This window comes from Dermochelys coriacea, chromosome 5, assembly GCF_009764565.3.
Source record: "Dermochelys coriacea isolate rDerCor1 chromosome 5, rDerCor1.pri.v4, whole genome shotgun sequence".
NCBI classification, from domain to species: Eukaryota; Metazoa; Chordata; order Testudines; family Dermochelyidae; genus Dermochelys; species Dermochelys coriacea.
In genome coordinates this window covers 61,837,703-61,863,690 of record NC_050072.1, presented here as the reverse complement: position 1 = coordinate 61,863,690, position 25,988 = coordinate 61,837,703, and the positions used below count along the sequence as shown (strand labels likewise).

Below are 25,988 nucleotides of genomic sequence, written 5' to 3'. Positions count from 1 at the left end.
TTTATGGTTGCTTTGCCAATATGATGGTGTTTTATGTTAATAAATTTGCCCGGTCCAGAATATTGTACATACTTGCTTTCTGTTTTCTTCCTGAGAGGTGGATTCTTGTTGATAAATGTGTGGGTATAGAACTAGTGCTACATCAGTTATTTACATTGTGTTTGTCGTACAGATACAAGGAAATCAGAGTCATGTGAAACTCAGCTGTTTTACTTCACTGTGGTTTGCCAACCTTTTTTTTTTTTTAATGTTTAGATTCACACAAGTACTCACCTCCCAACTTTTACACTGATATTGGAATTTGTCCCCAATCTCAAAGCAAAAGTCAGTCAGAATTGCTGAATCTGTCTTGAAATAATGTAAATCCACTAATTTCACTAGATTTTTTTTTTTAATGAAAACCATAAATCAGTATGGAGACATTCAAGAGCACCACTTCCTGAAGCATCTAGGTTAACACTGGAATTTTTCCATCGAATTACTGACCAGGTAAAAAAATCTGAAAACTATCAAACCTTTTGGCTGCATATTGCAGGACAAATCCTGTCCTTGATTATACACAGGAAGCTCCATTGACTTAAGAAGGATTCAGTGAGGCTAAGTGGCAACAGAATTTGGTTCCAAGGTGTTTAGTGTAGCGAATGGTATTATAAATCCATAATGTTGCAATTTGAAGCCCAAAATAGTAGAGGAACTTTGTTTTCATTTAGATAAAGCTACCATTATCATTATAACAATATTTGAGTTTAATGATGTACTTGATCCTTTGATGTGCTGAATACCCTTAGCTCACATAAATAGAGGTTGAGGGCACTCAGTACCTTCCAGAATCAGGCCCTTTAAAGTCTGTTCCCACTTCCGCTGAAGTCAGTGATAAAATTTCAGGATCAGGTCCTTTTATTTCTGGTTTTAGCAGAGTATCTGTAGTATACATCTGGATTCTGTAATTTTTCCCAAACACAAATTACCTTTCTACTTGGTAATACCACCATTTTGATCTATCTTTCCTATAGTGAAAAGCTGTTTTGCTGGTAGAGATGTCTTTGAGAAAGTGAGAACAGGGAATAAATTCAAAATCTTGCAGAAGACAAAGACCATGATTTTTGAAGGTATTTAGGTGTTGCTGTGCTCTGTGTTGCAATGCCTAACTGATTTAGGAGCCTACATATCATTTTCAAAAAGGGAGTTCAGTGCTTAGGGGGCTGAATCCTATTGACTGTCAATGGGGTTTTGGCTCCTAAGTGCCTAATGTTTGAAAATGAGATTTACGCTCCTAAATCAGTTAGGCATTGCAACACTGAGCACAGCAATACTTTAACACCATTCAAAATCTGTCCTGTACCACAATTTATGAATTTTTGTAAAATTTAAAAAACAAACATTGGGGGAAAAATGTGGTAAGCAAACATCTTGAGTGTACTTGACGACAAAAAAAATCAATGGCCCAAATTTTAATGACAATTTCATATTTTGCAGCAAGGCAATGGATAAGAAATTGATAATTTTGCGCATCTTTATTTCAAGTCACTTGGTCTGTTAAAGTTTTGACCTTCACAATCACCGCTTGTCAACAGACTGAACCTATTATGGTTGACCAGTCTCTTGAAAGGATTCTAACTACTTGAGCTTCTGTGGTGACAGCTTTTTCTCTACTTCATCTCATGTGACTTTGAGTAGGAGACTTTGAGTATCTTTGAATGGTGCAACTGAGATAATGGGCACTGATACCAACCAAATATACAGGAAAGAAAAACAGATCAATATCTACAGGAGTTGACATTCACAAATTAGTCTCTATCAAGACCTCAGTAACAAGAAATATAGTCAATGTTCTCATTGCACTTTTGTCTGAAGTGCTGCTAGTGAAAGAACAAGACAAAATAAGTTGCAGGTTAAATCAAAATGGTCTCTCTCTAAAGCATTTGGTGACATAGTAGATCCTTTTTCATTCATATAAGTAGCTGGGAAAGCCATTGTGGTTTACAATACTTTTTAACTTAAGAAGTAAGTGAGAAATTGTGAACACGCAACCTGAATTAATGGGATAAGCTCTAGAGAGGTGCATGGGGTTTTCCTCTTCCTGCAGATTATGGAGCAGTGTGGAACCACACAACAACTACTGCAGCTAGATGACTTCACCAGGCCCTGTGGTTGCTGTATATTTTACTTTGGAAAAGTAATGAGTCTTGATTGGTAATGCAAGGACCATTGCTATTAGATTTTTAATAAAGTGGGGAGCCACCATTGTTTTCTGTGAATTTTGAAGGAATTAGTAAATTGCTATTGTATTTCATGGGAGGAACGATGCTGTAGAAAAATTAGATGTGTTCTGTCATATTGCACTAGAATTGTCTACAGTGGGGGGCGGGGGGAAGAAAAGCATTCAGCTATTCCTGACAATGAGTAGTGATGCTAGAATATCTTTACTGTATAGGACCAATAAATCTTTAAGACCCAAAGCATACAAATTGCTTCTTTGTACACTCAAAAGTATCCATGGTGGCTGTATTCATTATATTGGTGAATCAAGCAAAGAATAGTATCCCCTTTCTGGAATTCTCACAAAGTATCAGTTATGCTTCAGACGTGCTCTAAAACCATCTTAATTAAGCAATGACCACCTCTGCTGCAGCAAGATGTCAGTCAAATTATAATGGCTAGATTGAGGGGAAGAATGGGCTAGTTGGCACTCATTCTGTTTAACAATAGGGAGAAAGTTGAAAATATGTATTTGAATATAAAATAAAAATATTTGATAGTTGTCATCTTCTTCTTATCCTTCATCTGCCACTTGTCTTTTTATCCCAGTCCTGCAATGAGCAGCATATAGGTAGATCTCCATTAACTTCAGTTGGAGTTCCTGCAGGATTTAGGCTCTGGCAGTGCAGAGCTCCTTGCAGGATTGGGGCCTTAGGATCTGTGGAGGTGTTTATATGTGATCAGAGCCTTATAAGTACTTAGAAGTATACCAAAGTAATTTGCAAAGGATTCGATCCTGACAACCCTTACTCATGTAGGCAATGGGGCAGGTTGGGCCTTGGGAGATTTGGATAAGTCACTTCCCCTTTATGTACCTCAGTTTCCCCCTCTGTAAATTGGACATATTGTCACTGACCTCCTTTGTAAAGTGCTTTGAGACCTATGGATGAAAAGTGCTATATAAGAGCTAGGTGATGATGGTGTTGTGTGAGTTGTTCTGTTTAAATTAATGGAACTGCATGTATGTATTGTGATAGACCCAGGCCAGTTGGGTACAGCAGCATAGAAGAAGGCAGATATCCTGGCCACTAGTTAAGCAGTTTTCTGTTCCCTGACTGACCAGAGCAGGGGCTGCTCTAGGCTAATGAGAACACCTGACTCCAATTAACCTGCAAAGAGTCAGGTGAGGCTGTTAAGCTAATGTTAACACCTGACTCTAATTAAGGCCCCTCTGATACTATAAAAGGGCTCACTCCAGTCAGGCTGAGGAGAGCCAGGGAGCCAGAGGAGAGGAAGTGCAGCTGATGGGCTGGGTAGTGAAGACACCCTCAAGCCACTAGAAAGGGAGCCCTAAGGTACGGGTGAAGAAGGCGTTAAGAGAGAGAAGCGGGGGAGCTGTGGGGAAGTGGCCCAGGGAAATGTAGCAACTCTGGCAGTGAAAGGTCGGAACCCAGAGTACAGGGCGGGCCTGGGTTCCTCTCAATCCCCCACTACAGAAACACCTCCTGGGAGGGGAAGACAGGCCCCTGTCAGGACAGGAGGCTAAACTATTCTGGAATAAGCCTGTAGGGACAACAGAGTTCTCTCACCAATCTCTTTGCTGGCTTATGATGAACAGGGCTCAGTAGACTGTACTCTGATCCTAGAGAGAGAAGGCTATGTGGAGGGTCGCAGTGAGCTTCTGAGGCTAGCATAAACCTCCTGGAAGTGTGGGATCCACGGGAACAAGGTTGGAGCTTTACCACAGTATGTATGTATGAAAATTACTTGCGAGAGTAAGGGTTATAGTTACAGACACACTTTTTAAATAAATTTCAATAATCAATTCTTTTATAAGCTAAATTATTATAACTGACTGCCTTTCCTTATGCAGTAAGATAAAATGAAGTGCTATTAATGTATTCCTAATATATTTTAAATGTGTTGCACTTCTTCTGAACTCGTATTTTTAATTAGTGTTCAACTATTTTATTTGAGATTTGTTGTGTCTTGGTGATACCCATCACTTTTGTCCCAAATTCTGCTTTCAGTTTAAACTAGGGTAAGTTGAAATGTCTCCCTCTAGAAGAAAACAAACATTTAACATGAGTTAAAGTTCTGTAGGTATGTATGATGAAAAGTTAATAGAATGAAATTTCATATTGCTCTTAACTAGACTTCTTATTTTTAACAGATTTATAAAAAGCCCATGGTGAGACTCCTCCTTAAGAATTGAGGAGTACTGTACTCCAACTTTGAAAGACGCATCTACCAAACACCACCTTTAATCCTTTCCCTTCAAACTTTGTGCAAAGTACATAAGAAATTAGAAAATGAGAGAACAGAGTAGAAGCTAAAAGAGCAAAACAACACTGTAAAGTGTTGAAAAATGTAAGTGTAAAAAAGTGTAAAAAAAAAATTAAAGAAAATGTAGTCCCTATTGCATATGAAGTTTCCATTAGGAGGTAATTTACACCTTTGTAACATCAGGCTTATGAAAGAAATGCATTTTAGAGGACAACTGATGAGCAAATTCAAGCAGCCACTAAAAATATGTAAGATCAAAGTCATGATCATTAAAGGACTAGCAAAATTATCACTACAACTAGAGATCCCTTTAAACTGACTGTCAAACAAGGAAATCAATTTACACTCTTAGAAGTAGTCCCATTGTTCTGAAAAAAGGATGAAACTTAATACAAATTTCAACAAATCACTGTATGGATGAGATATAGAGTTAGCCTACCCAGGGATAGACCCAGAATTGTAATGCACCAGATTCTTATGTGGCACTCGCTCATAGGCAATTGGAAGTAATACCAAACTCAAGAGTTCAAAAATCAGAAGACCAACCAAAATAAACTATTAAGTTATTTCTAACCACAATAGGACCCAAAACAGCCCCATTACAAGTCCTGCAGCAAGTAGGAAACTTATTGGAAAATACACTAAAGGCCAACTTATTTTTGTCCAGTCTGTAGTCTCTACTCATTTTTTCTATTGACCTCAGTGAGAGTTCTGCTGGAACAAGGACTTAAGGTTTGGGCTGCCATTTGCAGATTGATGAGTAATACTTTAGATGTTGCCATGTTATTCCCCTGTTGCTAGTGACTGAACCCTTTTAATGCTGACATCATTCCTGAAATCTGATCCAGACAGGCCCCAATGCAGGTATGGAGCCCCTTTGAACTCTGTGGGACTCTGAGCTTACAGGGGACTGCCTACATGGATCAAATTTTTCAGGCTTGGAACATTAGTAACTTTAACTTTTGTGGCACATTGCTGTTTTTTTTTAAGTGTTGTTTATAATGTATACTTGTGAAGGTACCAGTAATACAGGAGATTTAACTCGTGTGCTCATTGAGTGCTACTACAGTAGAATCTGGTATTTCTGATAATGTTGCTATTGAACAACTTAAATACAACTAGATATCCTGAAGATAGCTTTGGTTGTGTAAACTGTACGAGGATATACTGGACTGGATGCATGATATTGGTACAACATGAGTGTCCTTCTGTTCTGTTGTTTCACTGCCAGTGCTCTTCAAAACCTGTCTGTACTTCTCTAGTTATGATTCACTTTTTATTTTAGCTTCATCCTGTACTGCTGATTAGAAAGTATAAACAGCGCCAAATTGTCTTGTCAGTATTATATGTTAATCCCTAGCAAATATAAAACCTGAAATACTGTCTGTACTGGTATGAATTTGTTGGATTAACAGCATAATTTACAATTTGTGATTGTTGCTGAAGAAACAAAGTATGTTACTGTGCATGATAAATGAAATGAGGAAAACCTAAGTTTTACTTGCCAATGTGAATTTTTTGTATGACTTCAGTTTATGCTTTTGAGGTTATTAGCTAGCAACATAAGAGATGATCAAATAGTACTGTAGAAAATAACACATTTGGCTTTTTAAAATTGACAGTTTATTTTACTGTGTGATAAAATAAGCATTCTTAAGTAGTTAACTGAAATATAACTGAAAAATTAACCAAACCCAGCAAGTATTTTAAAAAAAACCCTCTAATACTTACAAAGGTCATGCTTATATGTTTTAAATGTTGATTCACTAATTGTTGATTAGTGACATGAGCAGTAGGGACCTGTTCCTTGCATTTTTACAGAATTACCCATTGCAGTCATCTATCAGTACCTCTAATTGAACATCATCAAGGTTAGTTGTAAGTTTTTGAACATCCTCTATCCAACTATAGAATCATAGAATATCAGGGCTGGAAGGGACCTCAGGAGGTCATCTAGTCCAATCCCCTGCTCAAAGCAGGACCAATCCCCAACTAAATCATCCCCGCCAGGGCTTTGTCAAGCCTGACCTTTAAAAACTTCTAAGGAAGGAGATTCCACCACCTCCCAAGGTAACGCATTCCAGTGTTTCACCACCCTCCCAGTGAAAGTTTTTCCTAATATCCAACCTAAACCTCCCCCACCACAACTTGAGACCATTACTCCTTGTTCTGTCATCTGGTACCACTGAAAACAGCCTAGATCATCCTCTTTGGAATCCCCTTTAAGGTTGTTGAAAGCAGCTATCAAATCCCCCCTCATTCTTCTCTTCTGCAGACTAAGCAATCCACGTTCCCTCAGCCTTTCCTCATAAATCATGTGTTCCAGTCCCCTAATCATTTTTGTTGCCCTCCATTGGACTCTTTCCAATTTTTCCACATCCTTCTTGTAGTGTGGGTCCCAAAACTGGACACAGTACTCCAGATGAGGCCTCGCCAATGTTGAATAGAGGGGAACGATCACGTCCCTCAGTCTGCTGGCAATGCCCCAACTTATCCATCCCAAAATGCCATTGGCCTTCTTGGCAACAAGGGCACACTGTTGACTCATATCCAGCTTCTCGTCCACTGTAACCCCTAGGTCTTTTTCTGCAGAACTGCTGCCTAGCCATTCGGTCCCTAGTCTGTAGCGGTGCATGGGATTCTTCCATCCTAAGTGCAGGACTCTGCACTTGTCCTTGTTGAACCTCATCAGATTTCTTTTGGCCCAATCCTCTAATTTGTCTAGGGCCCTCTGTATCCTATCCCTGCCCTCCAGCATATCTACCTCTCCTCCCAGTTTAGTGTCATCTGCAAACTTGCGGAGGGTGCAATCCACGCCATCCTCCAGATCACTAATGAAGATATTGAACAAAACCGGCCTGGGGAGCAACCGTTGGAGTACTCCACTTGATTCCGGCTGCCAACTAGACATGGAGGCATTGATCACTACCCGTTAAGCCCGACAATCTAGCCAGCTTTCTATCCACCTTATTGTCCATTCATCCAGCCCATACTTCTTTAACTTACTGGCAAGAATACTGTGGGAGACAGTGTCAAAAGCTTTGCTAAAGTCAAGGAACAACACGTCCACTGCTTTCCCCTCATCCACAGAGCCAGTTATCTTGTCATAGAAGACAATTAGATTAGTCAGGCATGACTTGCCCTGGGTGAATACATGCTGACTGTTCCTGATCACTTACCTCTCCTCTAAGTGCTTCAGAATTGATTCCTTGAGGACCTGCTCCATGATTTTTCCAGGAACTGAGGTGAGGCTGACTGGCCTGTAGTTCCCAGGATCCTCCTTCTTCCCTTTTTTAAAGAGAGGCACTACATTTAGCGTTTTCCAGTCGTCCGGGACCTCCCCCGATTGCAATGAGTTTTCAAAGATAATGGCCAATGGCTCTGCAATCACATCCACCAATTCCTTTAGCACTCTTGGATGCAGCTCATCTGGCCCCAGGGACTTGTGCTCGTCCAGCTTTTCTAAATAGTCCCAAACCACTTCTTTCTTCACAGAGGGCTGGTCACCTCCTCCCCATGCTGTGGTGCCCAGTGCAGCAGTCTGGGAGCTGACCTTGTTCGTGAAGACAGAGGCAAAAAAAGCATTGAGTACATTAACTTTTTCCACATCCTCTGTCACTAGGTTTCCTCCCTCATTCAGTAAGGGGCCCACACTTTCCTTGACTTTCTTCTTGTTGCTAACATACCTGAAGAAACCCTTCTTGTTACTCTTAACATCTCTTGCTAGCTGCAACTCCAATTGTGATTTGGCTTTTCTGATTTCACTCCTGCATGCCCGAGCAATATTTTTGTACTCTTCTCTTGTCATTTGTCCAATCTTCCACTTCTTCTAAGCTTCTTTTTTGAGTTTAAGATCAGCAAGGATTTCACTGTTAAGCCAAACTGGTCGCCCGCCATATTTACTATTCTTTCTACACATTGGGATGGTTTGTCCCTGTAACCTCAATAAGGATTCTTTAAAATACAGCCAGCTCTCCTGGACTCCTTTCCCCCTCATGTTGTTCTCCCAGGGGAACCTGCCCGACAGTTCTCTGAGGAAGTCAAAGTCTGCTTTTTCTGAAGTCCAGGCTCCATATTCTGCTGCTCTCCTTTCTTCCTTGCATCAGGATCCTGAACTCGACTATTTCATGGTCACTGCCTCCCAGGTTCCCATCCACTTTTGCTTCCCCTACTAATTCTTCCCAGTTTGTGAGCAGCAGGTCAAGAAGAGCTCTGCCCCTAGTTGGTTCCTCCAGCACTTGCACCAGGAAATTGTTCCCTTCACATTCCAAAAACTTCCTGGATTGTCTGTGCACCGCTGTATTGCTATCCCAGCAGATATCAGGGTGATTGAAGTCTCCCTTGAGAACCTGGGCCTGCAATCTAGTAACTTCCATTAGTTGCCAGAAGAAAGCCTCGTCCACCTCATACCCCTGATCCGGTGGTCTATAGCAGACTCCCACCATGACATCACTCTTGTTGCTCACGCTTCTAAACTTAATCCAGAGACACTCAGGTTTTTCTGCAGTTTCATACCGGAGCTCTGAGCAGTTATACTACTGTCTTACATACAATGCAACTCCCCCACCTTTTCTGCCCTGCCTGTCCTTCCTGAACAGTTTATATCCATCCATGACGGTACTCCAGTCATGTGAGTTATCTCACCAAGTCTGTTATTCCAGTCACATCATAATTCCTTGACTGTGCCAGGACTTCCAGTTCTCCCTGCTCATTTCCCAGGCTTCTTGAATTTGTGCATAGGTACTTGAGATAACTTGCTGTTTGTCCTCTTTTCTTAGTATGAGGCAGGAGCCCTCCCCTTTCACGTTCTCCTGCTCATGCTTCCTCCCGGTATCCCACGTCCTCACTTACCTCAGGGCTTTGGTCTCCTTCCCCCGGTGAACATAGTTTAAAGCCCTCCTTACTAGGTTAGCCAGCCTGCTTCCAAAGATGCTCTTCCCTCTCTTCGTTAGGTGGAGCCCGTCTCTGCCTAGCACTCCTCCTTCTTGGAACACCATCTCATGGTCAAAGAATCCAAAGCCTTCTCTCGGACACCACCTGCGTAGCCATTCTTTGACTTCCACAATTCAACGGTCTCTACCCAGGCCTTTTCCTTCTATGGGGAGGATGGACGAAAACACCACTTGTGCCTCAAACTCCTTTATCCTTCTTCCCAGAGCCACGTAGTCCGCAGTGATCTGCTCAAGGTCATTCTTTGAAGTATCATTGGTGCTCACGTGGAGAAGCAGAAAGGGGTAGCGATCCTAGGGCTTGATGAGTCTCGGCAGTCTCTCCGTCACATCGTGAGTCCTAGCTCCTGGCAAACAGCAGACTTCTCTGTTTTCCTGGTTGGGGCAGCAGATAGATAACTCAGTCCCCCTGAGAAGAGTCCCCAACCACCACCACCACTGCTTCCTCCTCTTCGGAGCGGTAGTCGTGGAACCCCCATCCCTAGGACAGTGCATCTCATGCCTTCCAATCGGCGGAGTCTCCGTCTGTTCCCTTCCCTCAGATGTATCATCTAGTCCACTCTCTGCATTGGTACTTGTGGAGAGAATATGAAAATGGTTGCTTACCTGTATCTGCGCTGCTGGTACATGGATGCTCCCCTTTCTTCTTCTGGAGGTCACATGCTGCCAAATTTCTTCACCGTCCTCCTGTCCCTGCTGCGCAGCCTGCTCTGAATCTACAGAACATTGTGCCCGTAGAAGCATATCCTGACGTCTGTCCAGGAAATCTTCAGTTTCTCTTAGCAACGCAGGGTCGATACTTGTTTCTCCAGACCTTGAACCTTCCAATATGGAGACCAGCTTGCACTTTGTACAGACAAAGTCGCTTCTGTCCTGTGGAAGAAAGACACGCATGGCACATCCAGTGCAGGTCACAACAGCTGAACGCTCCCCATCCCTGTTACCTTCCTTCTACGAGCTTCCTCAGGAGTTGTAGTAACTTCTCAGAGAAGCTGGCAAGATGTAAGCCTCGCAGGCAAACTCCCAGGAAAACTCCCTCTGTTAGCCTCTCTGCCGTTCGCCGCTGAGCTGGTTCGCAGCTGACTGGCTTTTTATAACAGTCAGGCCCACTCAAGGCTCACTTGGAACAAAGCACTTCCAATTCACACTTTTCAAACAAGGTCAAACTGTCCCCACAACAGACACTCAGATACTCACCAATACAGCCTCCCTAATGCAGCCCTTGGCATACCTCCTCTTAGACAGATCCCAGGCAAAATCCCTCTGTTAGCCTCTCTGCTGTTTGCCGCTCAGCTGGTTTGCAGCTGACTCTTTCCAGAGGCAAAATTTTCTGCATGCTGCAACTTTTGTTCAGTAAAAGATTGCAGTGTGGGTAGGAAAATAAATTTAAGAACGGCTTATGAGTACCCCTTTAGCTCAATGTCAGTGCTGGTTACTATGTATACTGATAACACACCACATTCAGACTAACACAAAGCTGTTACTAATTGTACATACACTTAAGATCTAATTCAATACTTTTGATAAAAGTAAGTTGGAAGTTTAAACCACAGTTTTATTAGCTTCCATAACACATTCTATTCTATCAGAAATACTGAAGTACAGAATCACTAGAGCTACATTTGGGGGGAGAAATAAAGCTCTGTATTGGGTTCTAGTCTCCTGTTTGAATAAGGCCTCCTATTACATTTTTGGTAAGTTCATGGTTGTTGAAACCCTTCTTCATATGTTACATTTGTATTTGTATTGGTATCTAATTAGGAAAAGTGAAAATTTCAGCCTTGATGTGTAGCATGGTAATTATGCTCTACTGTTTTTATGTTTTAATTTTGATATCCATGTATTTGGATGATTAATTAGTGGTTTTTGGAAAGCTGATGCTGCGTTTGGAGACCGTGACTGTTCAGCTTTTAAAAGCTGAATGCCACTACGCTAGAAGTTGGTGTTGCTGATAGAGTTGGCATTGAAGAATGTAAGGTTCCTTTGGAAGTATAAACAATTCTGTGTTGAGCTGGATGCACTTGTCTGACCAAACTGCACTCAGTACAGGACTGGTGGAGGAGGGATGGTGGGAAGGTGAGGGGGCAGCAGGGAAAAAGGTAGCTTAATGTCAGCTTTGCAGCTTCCTTACCCTGTTGCTAATCATTGGCAGGCTAGGGAAGCTCTTGCTGCTACATAGAACAGCCTTAGGCTTGGCTGTCCTTGGCCCGAAGAGGCCATTCTCACAGCCGGGAATCTGTAAAACAAAGTTATATTCCAGCTTTTCAACCACTCATGAAGTTCCCTGGTGCTTTTGGATAGCAGGGCTGACTCTATGCTGAAGTGAGCTGTAGCTCACGAAAGCTTATGCTCTAATAAATTTGTTAGTCTCTAAGGTGCCACAAGTACTCCTTTTCTTTATGCTGCTTTGGAATCCTTAGCTGGGAAGGTCTCAAATTTTTGGTTGCTTTGTGCCCTGGAGCAATGTAAATCAGGCTGAATAGGGCCAAGGATCACAAAGATTTAATAGGTTTCAGAGTAGCAGCCATGTTAGTCTGTATTCGCAAAAAGAAAAGGAGTACTTGTGGCACCTTAGACTAACAAATTTATTAGAGCATAAGCTTTTGTGAGCTATAGCTCACTTCATCGGATGCATTTGGTGGAAAAAAGAGAGGGGAGATTGATATACACACCTGATTTAATAGAATCAGACCTTAACACTTGACTAGAAAATTCATATCAACTCTAGCCTTATAGCAGACAGCATTTTATAATGTTTTTTGGAGCCAGGAGCTTGAGGCCAGGAGAACTGTTCCTGACTACCACAGACTGACTCAGTATCTCTTTTGGCTAGCCATATAATCTTCTACATCAGTGTTTCCATCTGTAAAATTAGGACTAATATCTAGTTCTTTATGGTTCTTTGAGATCCTTAGATAAAATGTCAACTGTTTATTACTTAAAATATTAGTAATATGTATTAACAAATTCTATGTAATTTAAGTTTATCATATGTGCCTAAAAGTAATTTAATCAAAATTTTACAATTTATTTGCAGTTTTATACAACTATCTAATATACATATAAATCTTTCATATGCTCTTAAAAGCAAATATTTCTTAAGACTTGGTAAAATTCATGATTCTATTCTACTTATTTTTAGCAAATAAATTAATACCTGTTCTAAAGTGTTTCACGGTTCCTAACCAACAAGCCATTACTGCTTATTTCAGAAGTCATGTCAATAGCTTTGTTTTCCTCCCCCAACTCAATTTTTTTGACTGTAAAAAATGATGGAATGTAATTTGCAAGTATATATGATTATATTTATTCTACGTTGTCACAGTCACGCAGATTGCTAAATGCTGTGTGGAGTGAATTTAGGTTAATCCATGAAACATTTTCTGTGATTGAAAAAAGAATATGCAATCAGAAACCGGTATATTTAAAATGAATAAGTACTATAAAAGGAAATATCTGGAATAACTATTCCTGATTAACACCATGTGTATACACTCTCTTATTGTGGAGTAATAAGTGCCATGTTCCATTTCCGTTTACTTTACTTGGAAAGTGGACTAGTCTAAACAGGAACAAGGAATTATTATTCTGGAATAAGTGTGTCCACACATGCAGTTTTTCTGGAAAAGCTATTGTGATTTAAATTCACACCCTATCTTAATCCAAATTCATAGATTCCAAGGTCAGTAGGAGCATTATGATCATCTAGTCTGACCTCCCGCATAACACAGGCCATAAGCTTCCCCAAAATAATTCCTAGAGCAGATCTTTTAAGAAAACATCCAATCTTGATTCAAAAATTATCAGTGATGGAGAATCCACCACAACCCTTGGTAAATTGTTCCAGTGGTTAATTACTCTCATTGTTAAACATTTGTACCTTATTTCCAGACTATTAAATTTCATCCTATTACTATTGCTCAGTTTACAAGGTCATCCAGATCTTTCTGGGTGATATCCCAGTCCTTCTCTGTATTGGCAATACATCCCAGCTTTGTGTCATCTGCAAGCTTTATTAGCACATTCCCACTTTTTGTGCCAAGGTCTTTAATAAAAAGATTAAGTAAGATTGGTCCCAAAACCAATCCCTGAGGAACTCCACTCATAAACTCCTTCCAGCCTGACAGTTCACCTTTCAGTGTGATCCTTTGCAGTCTTCAGTCATATGGTACAACTCCTGAGTTTACGGATTCATTAAAAATTTTTAGCTAATGGGCTTGCAATTTCATGTGCCAGTTCCTTTAATATTCTTGGATGAAGATTATCTGCCCCCCCCCCCCATTTAGTCCTATTAAGCTATTCAAGTTTGGCTTCTACCACAGATGTGGTAATATCTACCTCCATATCCTCATTCCCATTTGTTGTCCTACCATTATCTCTAAGCCCCTCATTAGCCTCATTAAAGACTGAGGCAAAGTATTTGTTCAGATATTGGGCCATGCCTAGATTATCCTTAACCTCCACTCCACCCTCAGTGTTTAGCAGTCCCACTTCTTATTTATATGGCTATAGAACCTTTTAGTATTGGTTTTAATTCCCTTTGCAAGGTCCAGCTCTATATGGCTTTTGGCCTTTCTCACTTTGTCCCTACATCTTCACTCCTTGTAAACTTTCTGCTTTTTCTTAATCACCTCTCTGAAATGCTTGTTCATCCAGCTTGGTCTACCTATGAATTTCCCCCCTTTTTCTTGGGATGCAGGCTTCTGATAGTTTCTGCAACTTTGACTTGAAGTAATTTCAGGCCTCCTCCACCTTTAGATCTTTAGAATAGAGGGAAATGATCATGTCCCTCAATCTGCTGCCAATGCTCCTAATTATACAGCCCAAAATGCCGTTAGCCTTCTTGGCAACAAGGGCACGCTGTTATTTCCTGGAGCGCTCCCCTAACCCCCCTCTCTTCCCACCCCTGCCCCGAGCACGCTGCATCCCTGCTCCTCCACCTGCCCCCCCAACGCTTCCTGCTGCCAAACAGCTGTTTGGCAGTGCTTAGGACTTTCCAGGAGGGATGGAGGAGGAGTGGGGACTGGGGCACTCAGGGGAGGAGGCCGAGAAGAGGCAGGACCTGGGTGGGGATTTGGGTAAGGGGTTGGAATAGGGACAGTGAGGGGCAGAAACTTTGGGGAAGGGGTTGGAATGGGGGTGCGGCAGGAGTGGGAAGTGGCGGAGCCGGGGTGGGGCCTCATGGAAGGGATGGAGGGATGAAGAGGTGGAGCCGGGGATGGGGGTTAACAAGTAATTCTAAAAGTAAGTGCGTGTTTTGTCCTTTGAGTGAAGTGCATTACTGAGTGGTTTTATATTTTATTAAAACCCCTCAGAAATGACTTTGGCATCAAAAAAAACACTCATGGAAGAAAGGAGTTTTCCAAGATAAATGGGAGAATTTATATTTTTTTCACAGAGGTAAAAGATAAAATTCAATGCCTTATTTGTCAGCAAATGGTTGCTGTTCCTAAGGAGATTAATGTGCGTTGGCACTACAACATAATACATTGAGAAAAATATGATGGGTTCACCAGAAAAATCCGAGAGGAAAAAGTTTGGCAACTTAAAGCAGCATTTGCCAAGCAAAGAAATTTCTTTTCCAAGATTAACAAGTCTAGTGAAGATTCAGTAAGAGCAAGTTTTGTGATAAGCAAAATGATAGCTAAATCATTGCAACCTCTTAAGGCCTATTCGTAAAAGAATGTCTTGTGAAGGCCAGTGAAATTTTATGTCCTGATAGGAAGAAAGTCTTTGAAGGCATAAGCTTGTCTGCCAATACAGTTGCCTTCAGGATAATGGATTTAGCAGATAATGTGCAAAAACAATTGATTCAAATGGCAAAAGACTTTGAAGCATTTTCAATTGCTCTTGATGAGAGTACAAATGTAGCAGATACTGCACAGTGTGCAGTGTTTATTAGAAGTGTGGATTGCAATTTGAATATAACTGAAAAATTGCTAGACTTAATGCCACTGAAGGGTACCACAACAGGACATGACATATTTCAAGGACTGGAAGAGTGCATTGAAAAAGCTGCGCCAAACTTGTATCTTTGGCTATGGACAGTGCGCCATCTATGTTCTCTGAAAACATTGGTGTGGTTGGATTATTGAAGACCAAACTGAACAGCCTCAGTATACCAGGAATTAGCTTCACCAGTATACATTGCATTTTGCACCAAGAAGCCAGAGTAGTAAAAGTCTACAAATGAAGGAAGTTATGGATGTAGTTGTTAAAACCGTTAATTTTATACGTGCATGAGAGCTGAATCACAGACAGTTCACTACTTTTCTAGTAAGTATGGACAGTGAATATGGGGAACTTCTGTATCACACTCAAGTTAGATGGCTGAGTTGTGGAAATGTTTTGAAGTGATTCAGATATCATTTCTAACTTACACAAACAGTTTGTATGGTTTAAAGATTTCAAGGCACTTGAACCACATTTTCAACTTTTTTCCACACCTTTTGCTGTGGACATTGACAATGTTGCAGAGGAAATGCAGATGGAGTTAGTGGAGCTTCAGTGTGATGCCATTTTGAAGCAGAAGTATACAGATGTTGGAATTCCAGAATTCAACTGGTTTCTTTCAAAGAAAGATTTCCCATGTTCTCTGCTTCCACAAGGGTAATGGCAATGTTTGGAAGTACATATATATATATATATGAGAACAGTTTTTCTCTTCCATGAAGATTAACAAATCTGTGTTAAGGTCAAGGCTCACTGATGAACATTTGCAAGCAACACTGAGATTGGTTTTGTCACAGGATATCAAACCTAATATTGATGCTCTGGTTGATGCAAAAAGTCAGTGCTCATTTTGGCAGTCATTTCATTTTTGGCAACTTAGCTGGCAGCGCTTTGCATTCGTTTTTAAGAAGTTAATACATTGACTTTTAACAGATTTTTTAGATAAAGGAAATGCAGTGGATCTAATTTACCTAGATTTCAGTAAGGCATTTGATACCGTGCCACATGGGGAATTATTAGTTAAATTGGAGAAGATGGGGATCAATATGAACATCAAAAGGTGGATAAGGAATTGGTTAAAGGGGAGACTGCAACGGGTCCTACTGAAAGGCGAACTGTCAGGCTGCAGGGAGGTTACCAGTGGAGTTCCTCAGGGATCGGTTTTGGGACCAATCTTATTTAATCTTTTTATTACTGACCTTGGCACAAAAAGTGGGAGTGTGCTAATAAAGTTTGCAGATGATACAAAGCTGGGAGGTATTGCCAATTCGGAGAAGGATCGGGATATTATACAGGAGGATCTGGATGATCTTGTAAACTGGAGTAATAGGATGAAATTTAATAGTGAGAAGTGTAAGGTTATGCATTTAGGGATTAATAACAAGAATTTTATTTATAAGTTGGGGACGCATCAATTAGAAGTAACGGAAGAGGAGAAGGACCTTGGAGTATTGGTTGATCATAGGATGACTATGAGCTGCCAATGTGATATGGCTGTGAAAAAAGCTAATGCGGTTTTGGGATGCATCAGGAGAGGCATTTCCAGTAGGGATAAGGAGGTTTTAGTACCGTTATACAAGGCACTGGTGAGACCTCACCTAGAATACCGTGTGCAGTTCTGGTCTCCCATGTTTAAAAAGGATGAATTCAAACTGGAGCAGGTACAGAGAAGGGCTACTAGGATGATCCGAGGAATGGAAAACTTGTCTTATGAAAGGAGACTTATGGAGCTTGGCTTGTTTAGCCTAACTAAAAGAAGGTTGAGGGGAGATATGATTGCTCTCTATAAATATATCAGAGGGATAAATATAGGAGAGGGAGAGGAATTATTTAAGCTCAGCACCAATGTGGACACAAGAACAAATGGGTATAAACTGGCCACCAGGAAGTTTAGACTTGAAATTAGACGAAGGTTTCTAACCATCAGAGGAGTGAAGTTTTGGAATAACCTTCCAAGGGAAGCAGTGGGGGCAAAAGATCTATCTGGTTTTAAGATTCTACTCGATAAGTTTATGGAGGAGATGGTATGATGGGATAATGGGATTTTGGTAAGTAATTGATCTTTAAATATTCAGGGTAAATAGGCCAAATCCCCTGAGATGGGATATTAGATGGATGGGATCTGAGTTACTATAGAAAATTCTTTCCTGGGTATCTGGCTGGTGAATCTTGCCCATATGCTCAGGGTTTAGCTGATTGCCATATTTGGGGTCGGGAAGGAATTTTCCTCCAGGGCAGATTGGAGAGGCCCTGGAGGTTTTTCGCCTTTCTCTGTAGCATGGGGCATGGTTGCCTTGAGGGAGGCTTCTCTGCTCCTTGAAGTCTTTGAACCATGATTTAAGGACTTCAATAGCTCAGACATGGGTGAGGTTTTTCATAGGAGTGGGTGGGTGAGATTCTGTGGCCTGCGCTGTGCAGGAGGCCGGACTAGATGATCAGAATGGTCCCTTCTGACCTTAGTATCTATGAATCTAATAGCATACTATATTGCTCTTCATTTTTTTTTTCATTTTTGACTAAACTTTTGTATCAATGTATGAAAAGGTTTCAGTGATGTGGCCCTTGGGCCAATGTACTAGTCCTCATGGGGCCCTCATGGTGATTTGAGTTTGAGATCCCTGGATTAGACTGTATAGCTAAATAAAGGAAACAAACCTAGTTAAAGAATTAACACAAGATCAAGATCAATATCTGAAAGTTTATATCCTTTCCCTTACAATATAATTGATTCCTTCTTTCCCTTCATGGCTGGTATCACAGGAGTGTTTTGTTTAAGACTACATCCTCTTGACATGTAAGTGTTTTATAGAAAAAGAGTCAAGGAATCATTTCTGTCAACAAGAATAAAGCAGGAAATACTGTAATAGGGTAGGAACTATTCGAGTTTAGAAATATTAACACTGTTATTATACATCTTCATTTTTTAGGTAACAGAAAGAAAAATAAATATAGGAGTATTACCAAGAAATTAGAGAATTACCATCACCTTTGCTGTACGTGGTGCGGCTGTCCGAAAGGGGAACTGCAATTTTTTTTTTTAATTCTTAAAACTCCTTTGCATAGTGGCTAAAAAGGGAGAAAATATATAGAAATTATTTTAAAATATAATTAATAGTACATTTTAACACAATTAAAATGCCTCTTTCCTCAGTTACAGGTTTCCTCTTTTTCTTGCTGTGTCAAATGATAGCACAAGTACAATAAATAAAACATTGGAAAGAACCATTCCATTCTAAGGACTTGGTCCTTTTCCTATTAAAATCAATGTCAAATCTCCCATTGACTTAAGTAGGATCAGAAGTGGGCCCTAAATCCTGTTTTCATCACTTTTTTTTCTTTTTTCTTTGTCATAGTATTTGTGATGAAATCAAAACGTCAGCTCAGGTTTCATGTAGAGGTGGGGTAAAATACAGAGCTCATTACATTTTTAAACAACTATATGTAGTTTCACCTATTGGGATCTTACCTGTAGTTTTTTAAAAACAAAAAAAAATTTAGCAAAACTTTTTCAGTTCTCCTTTAAGTAGAAATTGCCAAAGGATGCTTAATGTTTTTAAAAAATGAATTTAAAAAAGAACAAGAACAATGATCCAGATTCTGATTTCCATCACTGTAACTGAGATCAGTCTGGTCACAAACTGTTCTCATACATACCAGTCCTCCTTGTATGCCTTTCCCATCCCAACATCAGAGTAATTATTTAAAAAAGCAAAATAAAACAACACAAACCTGACTCCTGCCTCTGTTTTTCGGAGTACATCTTGTTTTCCCTGTGCTTGCCTTTTTTTATATTACAAACTCTTTCAAGATCGGAAATATCTCCTATTAACATCTCCTACAGTACTGAACATAGTGGTGCTTAATAATAAATATCTAATAAAAAGAACACCTATGTATTAGATGTTCAATCCAAAGTGCATAATGTCCTTTTACACATAGTATAATTATATAAGAACAGAGCTATTGACATTAATTGAATGGATTTAAACTGTGGTGAAGTTTCCTCACCTACATTTGGAAAGATTGCTTTTTTTTTCTGCTTTGTCTAATGCTTTTTTCCATTGCTATAATGTCTGAAACTCTGACAAACCATTCTGTTGTAGAAGTCTGTTCCAAACTGTGATATAAAGTTTTAATTAAAACATTTTGATATATAGACTCAATGAAACGTTGCAGAGGAAAAAATCCTTCAGCAACTTTGATGCATTAGATCCCATACCAGACAATCCTAACACACTCAAAGTTACTATGAGGTAGTTGGTGACTTCAGATGATCCTAATTTTTTAAGGTCTAGATCAGGGATCTCAAACTCAAATCACCACGAGGGCCACTGCAAAATGTGCTTGGCTCTGAGTCTCAGCAGAGCTTGGGCTCTGACTTACCCCTCTAGTAGGGTCCTAGGACCACAAGCTGAGTCCTTGCTTACCTGAGTCAGACTGATATTTGTGTCAGGATGGGGGGCTTAAGATGAAACCTGAGGCAGAGCCTGGACTTGGTGTACAAATGTGGACATACCAACATAGGCCAAGAAGTAACAATTAAAAACTTCGCAATTCATTTTTATCCAGATTGTATCTTTTCCAGAACAGGGCTATATGGACTCAGTTCACTCAGCTTTATGGCTAGCCTTCCATAGTCCAAGGTTCAGTAGGCAAATATGAGGCTTGATCTAACAAGATGCTGATCGCTTTGGCCCTAATCCAACATAGCACATGGTTAACTTTAAATATGAGTAGTCCCACTGAGGTCAATGCATCTCAAAAATAAGATGTACTTAAGTGCTTTGCTAGCTTGGGGCCGGGTGCTCAGCATCTTGCAGTATATCCTTTCTTTTATGCTTTCTAAAATTTTTAATCATGGACAGTTTTAACTGGCCTGTACACATCTCTAATGAAAAATGCAATTAACCTAAATGTACCAATGGAAATTAATAATTCATATAATTGATTTAGTCTCAACATTATCCTTTTTACTTTCTTCACAGATTTTGGTGTACACTTAAAACATGGTGTTTTTAAAAACAATCCAAACATCTGAATCCTAATTTTGAGTCATACACTTCCCCCAATATTATAGAATTAGCAAACCAACCTACAGATCCCTTAAATTCTTGTTGATCATAGCTATGTAAAAGTACACACAATGATCTTGTGGTGTTGCAGTTCAAAAGGACTTTCAGATGTACCTAAATAATTTGCAGACCGTTGCATATTTTCCTTACTTAAATGCAGATACCTTTAGAAAAAAATTAATAGTGAAGGTATTATTGTTAAGGTCACGGACAGTATTTGGGCATGAATAAACTATTAATACATTTTAATGGATAACATATTTATTTTAGAGCCATTACAAAACTACATATGACAATTTGAGAAGCCATTTAATCCCACATAGTTTTAAGTATTGATTATATCTGATATCTCCTGTGCCAATATTTATTTTGTACTATGATAAAGTATTGATTCCGAGAAATTTATCAACATCAGATTTTTGTTTAAAGAAATCATCTGATATGTCTGAAAAAATTTTGAGACTGATCTGGGAATAATTAAATTGATGATCTGTTTTATAGACTTCTATTATCACCACACTGGATATTAATTTTTTTCAAGGCACAGACAGGTTCTATTTTTCCAGCTGTTTATCAAACATTTAACTCTATATTACTGTACAGAAGAAATAGTTTGTGCAAATATTGGCATTAGCTGTGTGACCTTCTAGTCACTTTGACTGCATATACCCAGGTATATTAGAGAATTTTTTTGTTCACCTCAGCGTGAGAGAAAGATGAGTGATTCTCTGATATAGGTGAATTCTTCATTCAGAGCACAGATGACAACCCGCCTACCAGCAATACAAGCTGGTAAATTGAGAACACACAGTAAATGCCTAGGCAAGGCAAAGTGTGTCTTTCCCTAAAGAAGTTTCAACAGTATAGTTCAAGTACTATTTAACTTCCCACTGATAGTCACTCAACAGGCTCATATTACTCCCAGACCAAAATAGTTCTCAAAGAGAAATGGTGTTTCATAGGCTCTTCTGAAGCAATCTGAGTAGTACCTAACTGAATTCATCAAGCTACAAAAAGGGACTATAATGTAAAATTCCAAGAAAATCCCAGTTCTTGTGCAAAGCCATGTAGTAATTAAATGACTTATTTGGAAAATCTCAGCAGTTCCCTTCGTGAAACATTAATGGTGCACATATCAGCCACAAATCAGACACTTTACTTACAAGTTCCTTTTTAGTCTGTGCAGAGCCTACTCCTGCTCATATCTGAATTAAGGAGACCCAAATGCAACAGCAGTAACACCTCCACTTCAAAAGCTCAATAGTAGTAGCAGCAATGTTAACATCTGTTAGGCATTTTGGGTATGTCTACACCGCATTTAAAAACCTGCAGCTGGCTAGTGCCAGATGACTTGGGCTCGAAGGGCTCAGGCTAAGGGGCTGTTTAATTGCAGAGTAGATGTTCAGGCTCAGGCTTCAGCCCAAGCTCTGGGATCTTCCCAGCTCACAGGGTCCTAGAGGCTGAGCCCGAATGTCTACACAGCAATTAAACAGCCCCTTAGCCTGAGTCCTGCAAGCCTGAGTCAGCTGGAGCAGGCCAGCTGCAGGTATCTAACTGCAATGTAGACATACCCTTTATGACTGGAAGGCAAGACCATTAAGCCTCCATTAAATAACACATTAAGTCAAGTGGAATTATCACTGGACATCAGGTACATTTTCAGTGCAGCTCTATTTGACATATACTCTGGATTTCAAAATAATATGTTAGAAATATATTGTTCCATACTATAGGTAGAAGATTAAGTTTGACAAGGCATGACAACTTTATCTGAGCCAAATCACATGGAAGTTGTTAACATATATAATGTTCAATAGGGGTAACTTTCCTTTGTATAAATCTTCATATAAATGAACAATCTTCAATGTGGGGAAACAGGTATAGTGACAGGTACATGCATTCCTAACGCCAGAACTGTACCACTGAATTGCTGAGTTGAGATCACTTTCTTTGTGATTAGTCAAGATTCAATAAGCACCACCTCTTCAAATCCTCAATTATGTATTGTATATCGGTAATTACTGCTCAGTAATTACTTTTTACTATGTTATGCAGAATACTGTTCAGCTAATTTTTTTAAGTAGATCATGTTTTGATTTTTCATTTCGAATTCCATGAGGTAAAATAGAGCTGATAGATACAACTTGGTAAGCAAAATGGAACCACGATACAAATACTGGAGTTAGTAACACACAGATCTACCAGCATAACAACTACCTGCCATGTACTATACATCAGCTACTAGGATACTAGTGTTCATGACAGTATAATAATTCTTCCAGTCCCTAACAGAGTGGATTAAGGTAATTTGAATAAAGCTGCAAAAAGAAAAGGAGTATTTGTGGCACCTTGGAGACTAACAAATTTATTTGAGCATAAACTTTCCTGAGATACAGCTCACTTCATTGGATGAATTCAGTGAAAAATACAGTGGGGAGATTTATTTACACAGAGAACATGAAACAATGGGTGTTACCATACACACTGTAACGAGAGTGATCAGGTAAGGTGAACTATTACCAGTGAGGGGCGGGGGGACCTTTTGTAGCCATAATCAAAGTAGGCCATTTCCAGCAGTTGACAAGAACATCTGAGGAACAGCTGGGGGGAGATAAACATGGAGAAATAGTTTTATTTTGTGTAACGACCCATCCACTTTCAGTCTTTATTCAAACCTAAGTTAATTGCATCCAGTTTGCAAATTAATATCAATTCAGCAGTCTCTCATTGGAGTCTTTTTGAATTTTTTTTGTTGAAGAATTGCCACTTTTAGGTCTGTAATCGAATGAGCAAAGAGATTGAAGTGTTCTCCAACTAGTTTTTGAATACTTGTGGCACCTTAGAGACTAACAAATTTATTAGAGCATAAGCTTTTGTGAGCTACAGCTCACTTCATCGGATGCATTTGCTGGAAAAAACAGAGGGGAGATTGATATACACACACAGAGAACATGAAACAATGGGTTTATCATACACACTGTAAGGAGAGTGATCACTTAAGATAAGCCATCACCAGCAGCGGGGGGGGGGGGGGGGGAAGGAGGAAAACCTTTCATGGTGACAAGCAAGGTAGGCTATTTCCAGCAGTTAACAAGAATATCTGAGGAACGGTGGGGGGTGGGGTGGGGGGGGGAGAAATAACATGGGGAAATAGTTTTACTTTGTGTAATGACTCATCCATTCCCAGTCTCTATTCAAGCCTAAGTTAATTGTATCCAGTTTGCAAATTAATTCCAATTCAGCAGTCTCTCGTTGGAGTCTGTTTTTGAAGCTTTTTTTTGAAGGATAGCCACTCTTAAGTCTGTAATCGAGTGACCAGAGAGTTTGAAGTGTTCTCCAACTGGTTTTTGAATGTTATAATTCTTGACGTCTGATTTGTGTCCATTCATTCTTTTACGTAGAGACTGTCCAGTTTGACCAATGTACATGGCAGAGGGGCATTGCTGGCACATGATGGCATATATCACATTGGTAGATGCACAGGTGAACGAGCCTCTGATAGTGTGGCTGATGTGATTAGGCCCTGTGATGGTGTCCCCTGAATAGATATGTGGACAGAGTTGGCAATGGGCTTTGTTGCAAGGATTTAGGTTCCTGGGTGGGTGGTTCTGTTGTGTGGTGTGTGGTTGCTGGTAAGTATTTGCTTCAGATTGGGGGGCTGTCTGTAAGCAAGGACTGGCCTGTCTCCCAAGATCTGTGAGAGTGCTGGGTCGTCCTTCAGGATAGATTGTAGATCCTTGATGATGCACTGGAGAGGTTTTAGTTGGGGGCTGAAGGTGATGGCTAGTGGTGTTCTGTTATTTTCTTTGTTGGGCCTGTCCTGCAGTAGGTAACTTCTGGGTACTCTTCTGGCTCTGTCAATCTGTTTCTTCACTTCAGCAGGTGGGTATTTTAGTTGTAAGAATGCTTGTGACTTTGTCCTCACCCATAACTATTTCACATTTGGGGACAATGTATACCTTCAAATCAGCGGCACTGCTATGGGTACCCGCATGGCCCCACAGTATGCCAACATTTTTATGGCTGACTTAGAACAACGCTTCCTCAGCTCTCGTCCCCTAATGTCCCTACTCTACTTGCGCTACATTGACAACATTTTCATCATCTGGACCCATGAAAAAGAAGTTCTTGACGAATTCCACCATGATTTCAACAATTTCCATCCCACCATCAACCATGTCATGTGCCCCAGCTTCCTAATAATTTTTGTTGCCCTCCACTGGACTCTCTCCAATTTGTCCACATCCCTTCTGTAGTCAGGGGACCAAAACTGGACACAATACTCCACAATACTGGTTTGGCCTCACCAGTGCCCAATAGATCACTTCCCTCGATCTGCTGGCAATGCTCCTACTAATGCAGCCCAATATGCTGTTAGCCTTCTTGGCAACAAGGGCACACTGTTAACTCATATCCAGCTTCTCATCTACTGTAATCCCCAAGTCCTTTTCTGCAGAACTGTGGGTTAGCCAGTCAGTCCCCAACCTAAGTGGGGTTAGGGGGATTCTTCCATCCTAAGTGCAGGACTTTCTGCACTTTATGATATGACTCCCAGGCAGATGGCTTGGGGAGAGAACTGCAGGGAATAGAAAGGCTCTTGTAGGAGGAGATCTTGGATCAGAGTAAGGATCTGGAGAGGCTGACAGAGGAATGGGGAAAGCCTTTGGGAACTATATCCTGTGTCATGCAGAGGAACTTCTTAATTTTGGTGGTATTCCTAAATTTTATGCTTAACCAACAAATTGTACCCTGAAACAGACTCTGTGGCATCACTCCTTCCTGATGGGATAGGAATTTTGCAAGCTAGAGGGCTTTCTCAAAATGTGTATTTACACACAAGTTTAGTTAACTAAAGTTTTTAAATTGATCGACCTGTTTTAAAATCTTAGTAAGTTTATAGCTACCTGAATATCTGTTAAAAATGCAGTGTATACACGTATAACATACTAAAATTAAAGAATACAATAATTTTATATGAGCTGCCTCTGAACCTAGATATTCTCTAAAACCAAGAGGTAAGTCCTGTCCCAAACTTTTCTATAAAGTATAAGACCTTAAGCAGCAGAACCAGTACAGCTCTATTTTGTGAGATGGGTGCCCAAGGTGTCCTGAGCCCACACAGGATGTTTGTATCTCCTAGGAGTCAAGTAGCTCTGCCCTGGGGGCTCAATTTGCTTTTGTTTGGAGGGTTGTTTTGGGGACAGGCCAGAGGATGTGCAACTATGCAAATGCATTTGAACAGAGGATTGGGGTGTTGTGGTTAGAGATGTCTTTTTTTTTTATGAGGTATTAAACTGGCATCCTTTTGGATTGTTTATGATGGGTGTTTTAAATGGAAGATGAAGTTCCTGTGGCACTAACCTAAATGAGTAAGCAATAACTAAAATCTCAAAGGTGGTGTTCTTTTACTGAGCAAAATGGGTTTTTAATTATCCAGGTTCTGTGATCTGTTGCAGAGGACTTACTGGCTACCACATTTACCTACATGCTCTGCAAAGTGCAACAGCTGTAAATAGCTTTCTTTTTAGCG

At 40.2% G+C, this 25,988-nt stretch overlaps 1 protein-coding gene across 3 annotated transcripts in view; it reads left to right on the top strand.

Annotated features, from left to right (window-relative positions):
• MCTP1 (multiple C2 and transmembrane domain containing 1) overlaps positions 1–25,988 on the top strand; it is a 456,544-nt gene that overhangs the window by 103,470 nt on the left and 327,086 nt on the right. The gene's annotated exons all lie outside the window — the stretch shown is intronic.